Source organism: Cibotium barometz, chromosome 54, assembly GCF_041138505.1.
Source record: "Cibotium barometz isolate CiBa-2024 chromosome 54, ASM4113850v1, whole genome shotgun sequence".
Taxonomy (NCBI): domain Eukaryota; kingdom Viridiplantae; phylum Streptophyta; class Polypodiopsida; order Cyatheales; family Cibotiaceae; genus Cibotium; species Cibotium barometz.
This window is the reverse complement of record NC_141099.1, coordinates 2,474,964-2,494,370: the sequence shown is the minus strand read 5'-3', so window position 1 is coordinate 2,494,370 and position 19,407 is coordinate 2,474,964.

Here is a 19,407-nt window from a genome sequence, read left to right as displayed (position 1 = left end):
GAAAAAAGCGTTGTCTCTAGGAATCAAGACTAGTAGTTGCCCAATTTATGTGATCAATTACCCTATGGGTGATTTGATTTTAGAAGACCACGCTCCCCCTGTGCGGGATAGAACTAGGTCTTACCTATGAATCGTATCCTTGAATCTCTGTATGGTCAAGGTGTCGATGAGTAGGAAATTTTCTCCAAAGTTAAGACTTAGTGGACTATCTCAAGCGTTTCCCCTTATTTTGGAAGAGGGGGAACCTTACAAGTGGTATCAGAGCCGATCTTAGTTCCTAGGATTTATTTTTCAAAGGTTAACTATCAAAGGGATTAAAACAAGTGATTGTTTATCATATGAGGACGAATCAATCATCTCTACTGGCCATAGAAGTGATTTGAATATCCTCGCATGTTGAGACAATCATCCTATGAAATTATACTTGTATCTTGGGGGTGCACACGCAAGATATTTGTACAATAAATTTGAGAAATTAGATTGGGGAGAAAACCTTTTGTGAGGAAAAACATAGGGTGATCAAATTAAGAAACTAGTGAGAGACTGGAAGGATAGACCGAAACTTGTTTAGAGAAATTTTCAGGATATATCTCATTAACTTGCATATTATAAATTATTAAGATTATAACTCCATTAAGATTTGAATAGTTGACGTGTGAATGCCATCCATTGGATGCTTTACACTAGGACGATTATCCAAGATCTAGAACCCATCTGACAACATGGATCTCAGATGTGTAATTCCTAGAGGATCATGCTCTTAGATGTATTAATCCCAAGATACTAGATGTTTAATTTTTAGAAAACTAATCATCTTAGATGTGTCAATCCTAATAATCTTTGGATGTGTCAATCCCAAGACACCAAATGTGTAATTCTCAAAAAATGAAGATCTCACATATATTAATCCAGAGTGCCTTTAGATGTGGCACTATGATAAGTATTTGATAGTTTTGAGCTTTTCATGAATACAATGAAAGAAGAAGTTCACCCTTGCTCATCTAAAAATCATAAGAAATGCCAAATTAGTTGGAAGCACTGTTGTCAATCTAACCACTGGAGCTAGAATTAGACGCCATGAAATTACACCTTCGTGAAAGGTTTTGTCCTCCAGGATTTCGAGAGGATAAAATGAATGAATTTTTGGAGCTAGCCCAAGAAGGGAAGACCCTAAAAGAATATCACCAAACTTTTGTTAAACTTCTCCAATTTTCTCTAGAGATGGATGAGGTAACTCTTCTTCATCGATTCATTTGGAAGCTTAATCTACCATTGAATAACCTTGTTAAGAATGCAAAACCATTCTCTATTTTAAAAGCCATAATTATAGCCAGAGACTATGATAAAGTTTTTTTTATATAGAAAGTGTCGAGAAAGACATGCGTCCTTCCATGTTAATCAAGAAGAGGTCTCCTAATTCAACAGGAACGTCAAGCCCACCCTTGGCTACAAGGAATCATGAGCTAGAGCAAAAATTAGGTCAAGAAATAGGGATAGCAGGATTAAAGATAACCGAATTGAACAAGTATTTCTATGAGTAAATAGAAGAGGATTGGTGCAAGATTCAAGTAATGTGCATGATGAATAGAGGTATTCTACAAGATGATACTAAGATTATGAAATTGCTATCATAGGTTAGATTGCGTAAAGGATTGATTCCCTTATGTTTCTCCATGATAATTTATTAAGTACCATACTACATGGGGGTATAGAATAAGGAATTCGAAGGTTCATATCATATGAGAGGTATATGGATGCATGAAATTAGGATAATAAGGCCAATTCACTTTAGAATAATAGACCTTTTGGAGGTACAACAAAACGAGCCAAACACATGAAATAAGGGACTCGGAACAATGTTTAGATAAAAAGAAGATTTCTACCTAGTGGGGACACCAATTTGAAAGAGACAGGAGGATTTACTTAGATACTACCCCAGCTCGCGAGATGAGGACATCTCGAATCTTTTAAGTGGGGGAGATTGTAACGTCCCTCCCAAGCCATGTATGTATGTGTCTCTTTTAATATAGATTTCAATAAGAAAAGAGAGTGTAATTAGTAAGAGTGAGACAATAAGGCTAGAAACATTAGAAAAGTGTTAGAATAAAAATGTTAGCTTCAAAAATCCTAAAAGAAATAAGAACATAAGAATAGTTCTACTAAGAGATAAGTGTCCCCAAAAATAGAATTTCGATTTTAGGTGATAAGAGGTCATATTTAGAGTACTTTTACACATTTAGAGTCCATGCATACTAAAAATGTGGAAAAACAACGCGTTTCCAAAGATGGTGCGTTTGTGGCTATATACAGACGTTTCTGCCTATTCTGCCCGCGTTGGCTTGTAGACTAGATACCTTCCCGTTCTTTTGACTGGTTATATGACCATATTCTGAGTTTTTATCAGAGAGTTATGGCCGAAACAATTTGCTGTTTCTGTCAGGGTCTCTACATAGAGAAAACTGTGAGAAGACAGCAAGTAGCCTCAAGGTAATCCTAGAGTTTGAGATGCATATATCCCTTCATTCTTATCTAATATCTCAGAAAAGAAGCTTAGATTGCTATAGTCTTTTGGAGAAAAAGACCAAAACTCCATAGCTTTTCTTTTAGAGAAAGAATAGTATGCCATAGCCCTGTAAGAGAAGGCTATTTTGCCATAGATCTTACAAAGAGAGGAGAGTCACAGTATGAGTAAGAGGAGATAAAGCTTGGAGATGATTGGATGATTTCAATCATAAGAGAAGCTATTAGAAGACTCTATTTTCTAAAGCTCTTGTTAATAACGAGCAAAGGCAACGATAAACGATAAATTTCTATGAGGTATATACATATTTTGTTTTTCAATTATATATCATTCTTAGGGGTTGAGGTATGGCCCCGGCTTCTCTATTGATTGTTACAGTGATCTATTTAATTGATTTACCATTTAAAGTTTGTATTCTTTTAAGCAATAGCATATGCCTTAATAAAGAATGCCTTATCGCAATCTCAAGTTGAAATGCTAAAATCTTTGTGAAAAAGATTGTTTTCTTAAAGAAGGTGACATGGATCCTAGTCATATGGTTTAGTGAGTAAATGGATTGTTATCTTGGTTAAATTAAGGTACAGGTACAACTTCTCCCTGCCTTGACGCTGCCCCGTTCTTGTGCTTGTATAGCCAGACGGCGGAGACGTTAGTAAGGCCCGGAGTTGGCCCATGGTATCGCTCATACCATTGGGAGAATGAGGTTTGCCGATTGAGGCAAGTGATTGTGATGCTGCCTAGTTCTGAGGGCCCAGGCTAGTGCGGTGAATTAGCCCACCCTAGTGCGCAGACATCCCTCTGAGGGGCGGGAGGATCAAGCGATGGAGCCTGAGAGGGCGACAGGCCGGCTTGAGTCCTCGCCAGCGGCCGACGATGAGGTGTATAGTCCCGTAGGGTTTTGCCCAGCATGTGGAGGCTGGAAGGCCGAATTCTAGATCATCGGCGGTATAAAGGAAAAGAATAAGAGAGCCAGTTTGGCTTGTATGAAATTGATTCATGTTTAAACTTTGTTTTTATAAATCTTATCTTTGGCATTATTGTATTGTGGAAAAAGGCAAAGGCTGTTTTAATAAACCTTGTGAAAGGGCCTTAATTAAGGAACATGTTTGTTTATGTCAAACAGTGTGGTAGGATTAATTAGAAAACAAATTGACGCGTGAGTAGGGTGGAAAGTGGGAGGATGGAATGCCCCGACGGCACCATCCTACGGACGGGTGGACCCGATTAGTCGGGTAGCTTTCCAACATATTAAGTGAAAGCCCTACGTTAGATAAATAGGTTCTCGAGCAATTCTATTCTAGAAGACTAGGCCAACGGCTGTGCCTTGCATGGATGAGGAAAAAAGCGTTGTCTCTAGGAATCAAGACTAGTAGTTGCCCAATTTATGTGATCAATTACCCTATGGGTGATTTGATTTTAGAAGACCACGCTCCCCCTGTGCGGGATAGAACTAGGTCTTACCTATGAATCGTATCCTTGAATCTCTGTATGGTCAAGGTGTCGATGAGTAGGAAATTTTCTCCAAAGTTAAGACTTAGTGGACTATCTCAAGCGTTTCCCCTTATTTTGGAAGAGGGGGAACCTTACAAGTGGTATCAGAGCCGATCTTAGTTCCTAGGATTTATTTTTCAAAGGTTAACTATCAAAGGGATTAAAACAAGTGATTGTTTATCATATGAGGACGAATCAATCATCTCTACTGGCCATAGAAGTGATTTGAATATCCTCGCATGTTGAGACAATCATCCTATGAAATTATACTTGTATCTTGGGGGTGCACACGCAAGATATTTGTACAATAAATTTGAGAAATTAGATTGGGGAGAAAACCTTTTGTGAGGAAAAACATAGGGTGATCAAATTAAGAAACTAGTGAGAGACTGGAAGGATAGACCGAAACTTGTTTAGAGAAATTTTCAGGATATATCTCATTAACTTGCATATTATAAATTATTAAGATTATAACTCCATTAAGATTTGAATAGTTGACGTGTGAATGCCATCCATTGGATGCTTTACACTAGGACGATTATCCAAGATCTAGAACCCATCTGACAACATGGATCTCAGATGTGTAATTCCTAGAGGATCATGCTCTTAGATGTATTAATCCCAAGATACTAGATGTTTAATTTTTAGAAAACTAATCATCTTAGATGTGTCAATCCTAATAATCTTTGGATGTGTCAATCCCAAGACACCAAATGTGTAATTCTCAAAAAATGAAGATCTCACATATATTAATCCAGAGTGCCTTTAGATGTGGCACTATGATAAGTATTTGATAGTTTTGAGCTTTTCATGAATACAATGAAAGAAGAAGTTCACCCTTGCTCATCTAAAAATCATAAGAAATGCCAAATTAGTTGGAAGCACTGTTGTCAATCTAACCACTGGAGCTAGAATTAGACGCCATGAAATTACACCTTCGTGAAAGGTTTTGTCCTCCAGGATTTCGAGAGGATAAAATGAATGAATTTTTGGAGCTAGCCCAAGAAGGGAAGACCCTAAAAGAATATCACCAAACTTTTGTTAAACTTCTCCAATTTTCTCTAGAGATGGATGAGGTAACTCTTCTTCATCGATTCATTTGGAAGCTTAATCTACCATTGAATAACCTTGTTAAGAATGCAAAACCATTCTCTATTTTAAAAGCCATAATTATAGCCAGAGACTATGATAAAGTTTTTTTTATATAGAAAGTGTCGAGAAAGACATGCGTCCTTCCATGTTAATCAAGAAGAGGTCTCCTAATTCAACAGGAACGTCAAGCCCACCCTTGGCTACAAGGAATCATGAGCTAGAGCAAAAATTAGGTCAAGAAATAGGGATAGCAGGATTAAAGATAACCGAATTGAACAAGTATTTCTATGAGTAAATAGAAGAGGATTGGTGCAAGATTCAAGTAATGTGCATGATGAATAGAGGTATTCTACAAGATGATACTAAGATTATGAAATTGCTATCATAGGTTAGATTGCGTAAAGGATTGATTCCCTTATGTTTCTCCATGATAATTTATTAAGTACCATACTACATGGGGGTATAGAATAAGGAATTCGAAGGTTCATATCATATGAGAGGTATATGGATGCATGAAATTAGGATAATAAGGCCAATTCACTTTAGAATAATAGACCTTTTGGAGGTACAACAAAACGAGCCAAACACATGAAATAAGGGACTCGGAACAATGTTTAGATAAAAAGAAGATTTCTACCTAGTGGGGACACCAATTTGAAAGAGACAGGAGGATTTACTTAGATACTACCCCAGCTCGCGAGATGAGGACATCTCGAATCTTTTAAGTGGGGGAGATTGTAACGTCCCTCCCAAGCCATGTATGTATGTGTCTCTTTTAATATAGATTTCAATAAGAAAAGAGAGTGTAATTAGTAAGAGTGAGACAATAAGGCTAGAAACATTAGAAAAGTGTTAGAATAAAAATGTTAGCTTCAAAAATCCTAAAAGAAATAAGAACATAAGAATAGTTCTACTAAGAGATAAGTGTCCCCAAAAATAGAATTTCGAGTTTAGGTGATAAGAGGTCATATTTAGAGTACTTTTACACATTTAGAGTCCATGCATACTAAAAATGTGGAAAAACAACGCGTTTCCAAAGATGGTGCGTTTGTGGCTATATACAGACGTTTCTGCCTATTCTGCCCGCGTTGGCTTGTAGACTAGATACCTTCCCGTTCTTTTGACTGGTTATATGACCATATTCTGAGTTTTTATCAGAGAGTTATGGCCGAAACAATTTGCTGTTTCTGTCAGGGTCTCTACATAGAGAAAACTGTGAGAAGACAGCAAGTAGCCTCAAGGTAATCCTAGAGTTTGAGATGCATATATCCCTTCATTCTTATCTAATATCTCAGAAAAGAAGCTTAGATTGCTATAGTCTTTTGGAGAAAAAGACCAAAACTCCATAGCTTTTCTTTTAGAGAAAGAATAGTATGCCATAGCCCTGTAAGAGAAGGCTATTTTGCCATAGATCTTACAAAGAGAGGAGAGTCACAGTATGAGTAAGAGGAGATAAAGCTTGGAGATGATTGGATGATTTCAATCATAAGAGAAGCTATTAGAAGACTCTATTTTCTAAAGCTCTTGTTAATAACGAGCAAAGGCAACGATAAACGATAAATTTCTATGAGGTATATACATATTTTGTTTTTCAATTATATATCATTCTTAGGGGTTGAGGTATGGCCCCGGCTTCTCTATTGATTGTTACAGTGATCTATTTAATTGATTTACCATTTAAAGTTTGTATTCTTTTAAGCAATAGCATATGCCTTAATAAAGAATGCCTTATCGCAATCTCAAGTTGAAATGCTAAAATCTTTGTGAAAAAGATTGTTTTCTTAAAGAAGGTGACATGGATCCTAGTCATATGGTTTAGTGAGTAAATGGATTGTTATCTTGGTTAAATTAAGGTACAGGTACAACTTCTCCCTGCCTTGACGCTGCCCCGTTCTTGTGCTTGTATAGCCAGACGGCGGAGACGTTAGTAAGGCCCGGAGTTGGCCCATGGTATCGCTCATACCATTGGGAGAATGAGGTTTGCCGATTGAGGCAAGTGATTGTGATGCTGCCTAGTTCTGAGGGCCCAGGCTAGTGCGGTGAATTAGCCCACCCTAGTGCGCAGACATCCCTCTGAGGGGCGGGAGGATCAAGCGATAGGGCGACAGGCCGGCTTGAGTCCTCGCCAGCGGCCGACGATGAGGTGTATGGTCCCGTAGGGTTTTGCCCAGCATGTGGAGGCTGGAAGGCCGAATTCTAGATCATCGGCGGTATAAAGGAAAAGAATAAGAGAGCCAGTTTGGCTTGTATGAAATTGATTCATGTTTAAACTTTGTTTTTATAAATCTTATCTTTGGCATTATTGTATTGTGGAAAAAGGCAAAGGCTGTTTTAATAAACCTTGTGAAAGGGCCTTAATTAAGGAACATGTTTGTTTATGTCAAACAGTGTGGTAGGATTAATTAGAAAATAAATTGACACGTGAGTACTCTACACATGTGCCAAGAATTCGGCCTCAATTTGATGGATTTTATGCAAAAAGCGACATCTTTAAGTGATGCTAATTTGGTTCCTTATTTAACTCCGCTAAATTTCAACCTTTGAATGCCTACTTTAGCAGAAAGAATGCGAGTTCCAGCAATTTATGCGAAGATGTGATTAATCGAAAAAGCGTGCTTAATGTTCCAAGTCAAATTTGTACAATTCGGGCCAAAAGTGCATGATTAAGAGTAAAATAAAACGAATTAGAGTGGGATTAAATCAAATTCTATGATTTCATGCATAATTTAGCTTAACTTGATTTATTCATAATTTTCTAAGCATTTTACTAACTATAGAGTAATTATGGAGTGAAATTTACACAATTTCTTGCATAAAAGAGTGGGAATTTAAAAAGAAATGTCAATATCTGAAAGGATTTCAGAAATTAAGCTTATTGAATCACTAATTTGCGTAAGGAAGTAAATGGGATCAAGCAGTAAATTTTTACCTTAACTCCGCGTAAGTACAACAACTTTCTGCCAAAAGGATGTGTGGGAGGACTCCACCAACGTCTAAGGGTATGCACAAGTGTCAATGAAGATATATATATACATCTCAAGGTCTAGAATCACCTTGAGGCTACTTGCTGCCTTCTTACAGTTTCCCTGTGTAGAGACCTCGACAAAACCAACAAATTGTTTTGACCATAACTCTATGATAAAAACCCTGAATATGGTCATGTAGCCAGTGAAAAGAATAAGAAGGCATCTAATCTACAAGCTGACATAGGTAGAATAGGAAAAAAAACGTCAGTATATAGCCGCAAACTCGCCATCTTTAGAAATGCCTTGCTTTTCCATATTTTTAGTGTGCATGGACTCTAAATATGTAAAAGTACTCTAAATATGACCTCCTATCTCCTGAATTCAAAATTATAATTTTTGAGATATTTATCTCATAATAGATCTATTCTTATCTTCTTCTTTCTTTTCAAATTTTTGGAACTAATATTTTTACTCTATCACTTTCTTAATGTTTCTAGCCTTCTAGTCTCTCTCGAAGTGCACTCTCTTTGTTATCGTTTACATGTCTTTTGGAAAGAATCCCACTAAAGAATTAGAGATGTCCTCATCTCGCGAGCTGGGGTAATCTCTAAGTAAATCCTCCTCTATCTCCCAAAGTGGTGTCCCCACTGGGTAGAAATCTTCTTTTATCTAAACATTGTTCCTAAGACTCTCTTCTTTCATGTGTCTAGTTCATTTTGTTGAGCTCCCAAAATGTCTTTATTATTCTAAAGTTAATTGGCCTTATTATCCCAAGTTCATGCATCCATATACACTCTCATATGATACAAACCCGTTATTTATTATCCCGAGTTCTACCTTACGAATTCCTTATTCCATATGCCCATGTAATATGCTAATTCATAAATTGTCATGGAAAAACGTAAGGGGATCAATCCTTTGTGCGATCTAACCTATGACAGCAAGATGCATAACCTTGGCATCCTCTCCTAGAATACCTTACTCCACATGAATCTTGCACCAATTAACTTCTATTTACTCACAGAAACACTTGTTGAATTTGGGTATCTTTAACCCATCATATATATAATTCTATATCAAAATTTCTAACTTAATCTCTCGTTTATAATCTTCTCATAATCTCTATAATACTTCCTAACACAATCCTCCCTATGTTAATCTCTAGCATACTCCCTAACATATTCTTAATTAAACTTTGATTAAAGAATCAATGATCTCTAGCTTAATTCAAAACAATCACAACTTGGGAAACCACTTCATAGTTTGGGTATTCTAGGCTTCATGCTGGCCTCATTCTCACCTCTTGCATTGATATAGGCCATCCTATTGGGTTTCCCCTTTCCATGATTTGGGAAGAGAAGGGTCCTTGTTAGTTAGGGAAATCTTTTCTCATGTGGCCATGTTGTCTGCTCTCTAACCATGTTATCCTTGTTTCTTGACATTGATTTTACTCTAGCTCACGATTCCTCTTAGCCCAAGCAAGGGTGGTCTGCTTGACATTCCTCTTGAATTAGGGGACCTCTTCCTAATATTCATGGAAGGACTCACGTCCTTCTCGACACTTTCCATACAAAAAACTTTATCATGGTCTCTGGCCATAATTATGGTTTCTCATAATTATTGATTTTACTCTAGCTCACGATTCCTCTTAGCCCAAGGGTGGGCTTGACATTCCTCTTGAATTAGGGGACATCTTCCTAATATTCATGGAAGGACTCACGTCCTTCTCGACACTTTCCATATAAAAAACTTTATCATGGTCTCTGGCCATAATTACGGTCTCTGGAACCTAACTCTATCTAGCAAGGGAAACGTAATTATTCAAATAGGAATCTATTCCTCCGATGAAACGGCACTCAATGTGTGTGATCGTGGATAGAACCAAGGTTCATGGACGCCTTGGCCCTCTTTTCTTTATGAGTCATGGCGGCCACCACCTCGTCTCCTAAAACAAACATGTTTGGGCGCTATTCTATTACAAATGGTAGATAATAATTATGTTGGAAAGTTACCCGACTCATCGGGTCCACCCATCCATCATAGGATGGTGCATCCATTCACACACGCACCAAATCATTTTTGTTATCCAATTAGATCCTACCACACTGTGAAACATATAAAAACAGGCTCTTTAATTCTTTCCCATCACTGATTCATTAAGACATTTCTCCCAAAATAGCTGAAAACAAATGGATCTTCAAACACAGTAATAACATTATCACTTGCTCATTACATTATTCACGTGCTCCCACGCAACCCTCCTCGCACAACATGGGCAACATGGTTCTTGCGGTAGCAATTATTCCTAGAGGGGTCTAGAACTACGAACATCACTCACCCGCTTGGTGAGGACTACTACTAAGTGGGTCCCCAGTTCCCTCGTTTCGACTCGCGGTGATGTTTAAAATTCAGAGCCCCCACGTACCCCCTCGAGGGGTGTGCCCCTTAGCTGGCTTTTATTTTCACCACTTGCCTCGCGCCCGGAAGCAAGCAGCTGATCCACCTAGATGGGTCCCCAACTCCGAGCATCTAGTGGGTCGTTCCCGAAAACGGGAGGACAGCTTTAGGGTGGACCGGCGAGGCAACCAATGAAACAAGAGAAAATACAATTCCATCGCATTCACAGAGCAAACAAGAGAAAACAATCTTTTCAACTTGAGATTGCGATACGACATTCTTTATCGCAATCTGAGCTTTAGGGTGGACCGGCGACAACTAATGAAACGAGAGAAAATACAATTCCATCGCATTCACATGCAAACAAGAGACAACAGTCTTTTCAACTTGAGATTGCGATATGACATTCTTTATTAAGGCATTTGTCATTGTTTCATGTAGGATACACCCTTCTTGCTCTTTCTTTAGGCAAGTTTTTGTGTAGGACTTCCTCATCTTACTAGGTCGCGTAATGCAATGGTGTCTGCAAAACATAAAGAGCGTTGCTAACCTGGATGATATTGACGGGGTTAGGCACTTTTTGTGAAACCAAAAAAAGTGCACGTGGTCTTTGGAAAGACTTGCCAATTCGTTCACGGATGGTGGAAATGATTATGCTATGTATATATTGTGAATACATTCCTAGCGGCGGGTGACTGCCACATACATACCTCACCGAGGTGTTAGGACCTTGGAGGTGGCACCATTGGTGTTATTTGGATCTTAGACGTGCTTTTCATGCTTTTGGCATGTACATACGTGGAATAAAAGGTGGCGAGATGCCCCTTGTGTTGGCACGATGGGTTGCATGTCGGTGATGCCTATATATAGAAAACGGGTGTGCACAATCATCAAAGATCATGCTTAGATAGGAGGTTTTGGGGGAGAGGAACATCGGAGAAAAGGAGGCCCGGCGGCCTATGCATGGAGGAGGGGATGAAAGTATGGAGGAGGGTTCCTCATGTAAAAAATTGGCATCTTGGAGGCATGAAGAGTTTCTTGAATTTGATTGACGTGCTGGGTTGAAAATTTGTGCACAATGGAAGTTAGAATTTTGCATGCAACAGCTGGATGTTGTTCATGTCTTGTCTCAGGAATGGAGCAAAGGGATTCGAGGAAAGGTTTTGGAAGTTTGCCTTAATGTTTTGAGAATTTGGGAATGATCAATGAGGTACAGGTCCATGGTTTGTTTTGAGGGTGCCCTTCAAGGCTTGTTTGACGTGTGCTATTAATTCCAAGCCCTGGCTCTTCAGTTCGCCTGGCAGGGTCTTTTGGGTTGGCGTGTGCTCATAATCCCCAAAAGGTTAGGCTTGAGTGGCGAGAAAAGAGATAACCTTTTCTGATTTATGGGTCTAGCTTATGTTGTGAGTTATTTTTTCAAACGGCAAGGAGGCTAAGCTATAGAGGTGCCCCGCTGTTGGCTTCCCTTGAGAGAAGTCATGGCTCAAAATCTTCCAAAGTTTTATGGCCTCCCACAAGAGGATGCTAATGTTTTTGTAGAGCAATTAGAGGTGGAGTGTTTGATCTGTGGTATACAAGATACTGCTATTTTGCTACGCTTGTTCTATTATAGCCTATAAGATGAAGCGAGGAAGTGGTTGGCCTTGAAGCCAAGGCTCAAGGTCAAAATCCATCAATCCAAATTGACTATAATAGGGTGAAGCGTGCCTTTTTGAATGAATATAGGAAGGTGGAGGAGGCGGATGGGATATGGCATCAAATCCTCAACTATATGCAAAAGGACATGCAAGGTGTGGATGATTATGTTGAAAATACAAGTGAATAGGGTGTGTGTGGGAACAAGCTCTTGGATAGAGGCTGTAAAAGAGGAGATGTAATTGTGAAAGAACCTGTGAAAAGGTGAGAAGAATCTACTGGGAGAGAATAAAGGGTAGCATGAGAGAATTTAGGAGTGTGGAGTTATTCTGGGAGATATTCAGGGAAAAGAGAAGAGGTGGAGAGAATCAGGCAAGAGGTGGAGATATTTTGGGAGTGAATCATGGAGAAATCAATGGGATTTGATGCTTGATGTAAACTCTATAAATTGAGGCATAGCCCTAATGAGAATTTGCTGGTTTTTGAGTATCCATGCCTACATTAATCTATTTGCTAATTACCCACTAATTACGTCTTAATTATTTGCTAATCACTTTATTAATGATGTTGATTCTAGTGTTTGATCCACCATAGCTCATCATTGTGCTCAAATTTCAACATGGTATCAGAGCCATGCCTAGAATCAATTAGGTTTATGAGCCCATTATTTAATTAATCAAGATTAGTAGATAATTAGAAAATAATCCAAATTTTAGTTATTTTTCACTTCACCTCTGTACCCCCAGCCAGTGGAGGAGCTCATTCTCCTTGCACACATAACATTAGGCCAAGCCCTTTTAGGTACTCATAGTAGACTCATAGGGCTACACACATCTCAAAGCATGTGGGCCAATTCCGCGCAGAACGCTGGCGGGAGCTCGATTTGCAGGCACCATTTTTCTGAAGGGAATTGAAGATTTCTTCTTGCTCAAATCAAATGTCTCTAATTCCTCCTAGCCCAAGGTGTTTTCAAGCATGCTCTACAAGCTAGTGGAGACAGAATTCAATTTCATCAAGTCTACATTGAGATCCAAGCTCTTCATTAAATCTGCGGGTGACTTTGGTAAAACAGAGATTAAGCTTTCAATATTTGGTCAAATCTTGTGTTTCTTGGCTTAATCCTCTACTAGACTCATTGCTATTGATGCCTTTGAAAGCATTTGAGCTCATTTGAAGTGTAAGGCACCAGATCTGGGCTCCCCGCATACTCTGTTTTTTGCACATAAAACAGAGCATTAATTTACTAATCAATGATTAATCAGTACTAATCACTATATTTTGGTGCAATTGAGGATTCAAATTAACCATTAGGTATCTGATACAGATCCCTATAACTTCAGATTGCAATTCGGAGTTGGTTTGATACTCCAACCATCACGTACAAATTGGTTACCCTTGATTTAGTGTAATGTAATTTCTGGTGATTTTATGCTGATAAATTTGTTGTAATCATCTATTAAACACCAGATTGAGTTGTAAAAGGGTAGACACTGCCCTTGAATCTTGAAATTGGATCAAGAGGTAAGACCCCCTTCACATCACCATGAGTTCAGCACAGGAAATAGCCAAATTTAATGGGGAAAAATTTTATACATGGCAGACAAAAACCATGTATTTGCTGATGAGGAAAAATCTGTGGGGATTAGTTGAAGGGAGAGATGAATGCCCAGAGAGAGGAGAAAATGAGTGGAAGAGCAGGAATGAAAAAGCATTGGGACTTATTGCACTCAGTTTAAATGATGAAATCATTCATCACATCATAGGGATACAGTGGTTGGTGGGCAAAAGATGCATGGGATGAACTCAATAAATTATTTGGTATACAAGCAAAAAATTCAAAGATAAATCTGTTAATGCAATTCTACAAATTGGACATGAAGGAAAGTGAACCTTTAATCACACACTTGAACAAATATAAAAGCATTAAGCAACAGCTAGGAGCTATTGGCAAAAAGGTAGAAGATGATGAAGCATTAGCTGTACTTCTGAAGAGTGTGGACAAAGGTGATTATGAAAACATTGTAGCAACACTAAATGTAAGATCCCTGTTCCCACCGAGCAACGGATTCGGGGTACTGGCAGCGGAAGTAGCGCTTCTCGCGCGGGACAGGGGTCCCACACTCGGGGCCTCGCCCACGGATATCCGGATAAGAGACTAATCCGTCGGTTGTTCCAAAACCGAACCCGGAAAAACTTCCTTTACCGGAAGGCACGGGCGATTCCACCAGGATAACTTTTTACTCTAACGTAGTCAAGATCATTTCTGATCGAGATGATCCGATTACATCTATAAGATACTTAGGCAGTTCAAGGAAGAAACTTGCACTTGGATCATTGGGATCAACGCTTTTTTCCCCATTCAAGAGACACAGCCGTTGATTCCTATCCATAGAACAGTTTCTGTTCGGGATTTATTTTTTTTTTCTATCGTAAAAACAAAAGTTTGAGTCTCGATTTACGGATCCATCAGTCCAGCCTAACCCCATCCAATCCCATGGGTTAGCCAACCGCCCAACCACTGTAGTGATGGGATCCAATTAAAAATTTGGTTAGGTTTTGTCCCGGGTACCAAGGAAAAGAGTTCCAAGGCCCCCTAGCCGGATGTTCATGCAAAATAAAACTAGTCACACCACTCACACACCCAATAACAAATTGCCTTTTTCAACCAGATTCAACCAATTTAAAACAATCCTTTAATAAAACCATAGTATCATTGATCACCATCTTCCAATTTATCCAATTGATTCTTAATTTCCCATCATTCCTTCATCAGAGTATCTATGGCATCATTGGCAACTAGAACGCTCAGGAGCCGTTACGATAGTTCCTAACCCATAATACTTGGCAATATAATCACTTAACAAGATGGACTCTCGTTGAAGATCAGCAAGATCAACCAACAGATCCATATAAGGAGCCATGGACTCATCCATTGAAGACCAGCAAGGTCAATCAACCAGATCCATGCTCGATTTCAGAAAACAACTCCAACTCTGTTCCAATATCTTCCTCGACGCACGCGTGGGTATCCTAGGCAACCCAGAGCCCGAGCACCGTATGGTCAGCACCCTCTAGGATCCTTCGCAGGTAACCTAGCGCTTCACGCATAGGCCGCTTCCTTGGCCCCTCATCCACCGTACCGGAAGCTCACCATTTTAATCGCACCGAGGCTGGTCAAGACCTCGGCCGACCTTGCTACGCGAGACGTCCTTCATTGACTCCCCGTCAGCAGTTGCAACTTTACCATCACGACTTTGATCACAAGACGGTCAAAATGCTCCCCCCAGCATTCTTGACATAAAACAATCATTTACAAACAGTATTTACAAACAGTTTACAACACAATTTCTATTTTAACTTTCATTTTTCCACATTATCTCTCATCAATCTACATTACTTATTCCATATTCCATTTATATGTATACTCATCCCATCACATCATTTCTATCTCATCACTTCAGATTCCCTCACATCACATATCGTATATTCACATCCATACATCCACATCTATATGCATACATTCACATTTACATGCATACATCTACATCTCTATGCATACATCCACATCCACATTCACATTCACCTCCATACATCTACATCTATATGCATACATCCACCTCCACATTCATATCCACATCTATACATCTACATCTACATGCATACATCCACCTCTACATCCACATCTACATCTATACACCTACATCTACATGTATACATCCACATCTCCATTCACATCTACATCTATACATCTACATCTACATGCATACATCCATATCTCCATTCCCATCTACATCTATACATCTACATCTACATGCATCCATCCGCCTTCACATCCACATCTACATCTATACATCTACATCTACATGTATACATCCACATCTCCATTCATATCTACATCTATACATCTACATCTACATGCATCCATCCACATCTCCATTTACATCCTCATCTACACATCTATTTCTACATGCATACATCCACATCCCATGCATACATCCACCTCCACATTCACACTCACATCCATACATCTACATCTACATGCAACATCCACATCTCCATGCATAATAAAATTCTTTTAATTAATCTAGGATGATAGTTCCTAGAATATGGTAGGAAGTCCTCTTTTTATGCTTTGAATGAATTTATTTTATGCGTAATTTCTATAAAAATTTTGCCATAGCTCCGCTACTATGACTGATAAATCTCAATTTTTTTCTAAGGGATAAAGCTCATTATTAAAGAAATAATTAGAATGGTCTCTAATTGGATCATCAATCCATAATGGTCTCTAATTGGATCATTAAGAAAATAATTAGAATGGTCTCTAATTGGGTCATTAATCCATAATGGATTGAATCATCAATGTGCATAAACTAAAAGCATAGCAAAAAGCCATTAATTTGGCCTCAAGCATAGCTTAATCTTGGATTAAGGAAAAGCTTTATGAAAAGCTTCATTTGGATTGAGAATGGGTCATGAGTATGACCATTTCTTGAGTGAGAGAGAGAATTTACATAAAAACCATTAGAATTTAAATATAAATGGAAATTAACTTCTATAGCATTTATTAAATTATGTAACTCTTCACTACTATTCACCAATTAACTTCAATAGCATTTAAAAAACCATACCAATTAAACTTCTCAAGCTTGAGAGGGGTTGAGAAGAGAGAATCATTGAGAAATTATAGAAAAGATTAAAATTCAATATACTTACCTTATGATTTGCTTGATTCTTTATTCACGGTAGAGGCCCCCAACCAATCAATTGGTTTAGTATGTTGATGGAGCCACCAATGGGGATTGAAGAAAGAGAGAAGTATCAAAAACTAGTGAATTATTAAAGAATTCACAGTTCTTGGCTTAGGTAGAGTAGAGTAACAATGCCTAAGACACTCTATATTTTGGCTTAGGTGGAGTAGAGTAATAAAGCATAAGACACTATATATTTTGGCTTAGGAGGAGTAGAGTAACAAAGCATAAGACTCTATCTAATTTGGCTTAGGTGGAGTAGAGTAACAAGGCATAAGACACTATATATTTTGGCTTCGGAGGAGTAGAGTAACAAAGCATAAGACACTATCTAATTTGGCTTAGGTGGAGTAGAGTAACAAAGCATAAGACTCTATCTAATTTGGCTTAGGTGGAGTAGAGTAACAAAGCATAAGAGACTATATATTTTGGCTTAGGTGGAGTAGAGTAACAAAGCATAAGAGACTATATATTTTGGCTTAGGTGGAGTAGAGTAACAAAGCATAGGAGACTATATTTTTTTCAACAAGGGGAGGCTTCTATTTATAGGAAAATTTGAGCTCCTAACCAAACAAACTGATTCTAGAATTTTCCAAGTCAGTTTGGTCACTTTTTGACCATTTTTAGGTCACTTAAGCTAACTTTTTGGAACTAGACTTGAATTAGGAGAGAGGAGAGATAAAATATCTCAATTTTTATGAGTTTTAAACTCATTCGAGCATGTGAAATATGCACCTCCTTTAAAGAACTCCCCTTCCTTACATATGTGTGATAATGGAATCATTTTAATATTGCTCATAGTTTTTTATTAATAAACCTTGTACATTTTCAACTCTTCATCTTATGTGAAATATGCACCTCCTTTAAAAAAACTCCCCTTCCTTACATATGTGTCATAATGGAATCATTTTAATATTGCTCATAGTTTTTTACTAATAAACCTTGTACATTTTCAACTCTTCATCTTATGTGAGCATTTAAGGGACTCCCCTTCCTTACATATGTGTCATAATAAAATCATTATTCCCAAAATATCTCATATTTTTAATATTGCTCATAGTTTTTTTTACTAATAAACCTTGTACATTTTCAACTCTTCATCTTATGTGAAATATGCACCTCCTTTAAAGAACTTCCCTTCCTTACATATGTGTTTATTTACTAATAAACCTTGTACATTTTCAACTCTTCATCTTATGTGAAATATGCACCTCCTTTAAAGAACTCCCCTTCCTTACATATGTGTTTATTTACTAATAAACCTTGTACATTTTCAACTCTTCATCTTATGTGAACATTTACTCAATTTTGGGTATCTTCTTTTACAATTTGGATTTACCTCCTCCCTACACATGGATTGATGCTATTGGCCCATAGGAACCTTAATTGGACCATAATCAAAAAATTTCTGAAAATCTAAACCCTTTAGACTAAGGTCCTTTATACCTATTTCCAATTAACTCCAATTGCACATTGGAAAATTCTTTTTGAATTTCTGTTTCAGGGGAACTTATTTTAATAAGATGAGTTATTTTTCTATCCAAAAATATTCATAATCTGAATATTCTCTCTCTAGAATAATTTTCTCTCTCTAGGCTAAAACAATTAGAAACAAGGTCTTTATATTTCTGAAGAGGGATTGATTACAGGGGAAGATACTAGACATCAAAAAGGGGTTGGGGGAGGAATCTTACATTCTACCCCACTTAAAAAACGCGAGATGTCCTCATCTCGCAACTTGGAATAATTTCGCAAGATGCACGAATATGAGACTTAGAGACAAATTTTAATCACGATTAACCACCAAGAAAAGTCTTAAAGAGAGCAAGATTCAAAATAAGAACAAGATTTAAACTTTATTCATTCACGGGACTTATACAGTAAAGATAGAAGAACTCTTTACACTTCCATAAGCCCGTCCATCATATGGTCACAAAAGCAGTCCTCACAAGCTGCACAAGTATAGGGTAACTCATCTATGGGAATGATTCTGCTGGTTATTGCCGCACCTATCTCAGTGGTATGAGGTGATCTAACAAAAGGACCTCTAAGAGACAAGCCAAAAACGGGGTAAAGGCATATCTTCTCATGAGGAAGAAAACATGCTAGTAAGAAGACCCGCTCAGAAAACCCAAGATGCCTTGATCTCATGACACAGTAGTATCGGGGACCCAAACCCAAAGCTTCAATAACCATGGCCAAGCGAACATTGTTACGAAAGTGCTGCTGACCCCAAGGTGTTACCCTAGTTATGTTTTGATAGGTTCGCCATTTGGTCTGCGCTACAGAAGTTCCTAGGTGAGGAAAAAGTGAGCGCTCATATTGTTCTATAAAGTCTTTCTTCACAGACTCTCTTGCGTCTTGAAGGTGAGAAATCATCATGGATAAAACTAGTTCTTGTTGCCAAGCCATGAAGGAGATTAAGAAAGAAAGGAGATTGATGGGAGTAAGATTACTGTGAGCGACAAGTAAAAGTTACGACTTATATAAAGGAAGGAGCTAGCGTAACCTAGAAGCCAACGGTAACTTGCCACTGAAGTTTTACCGTCTTTCC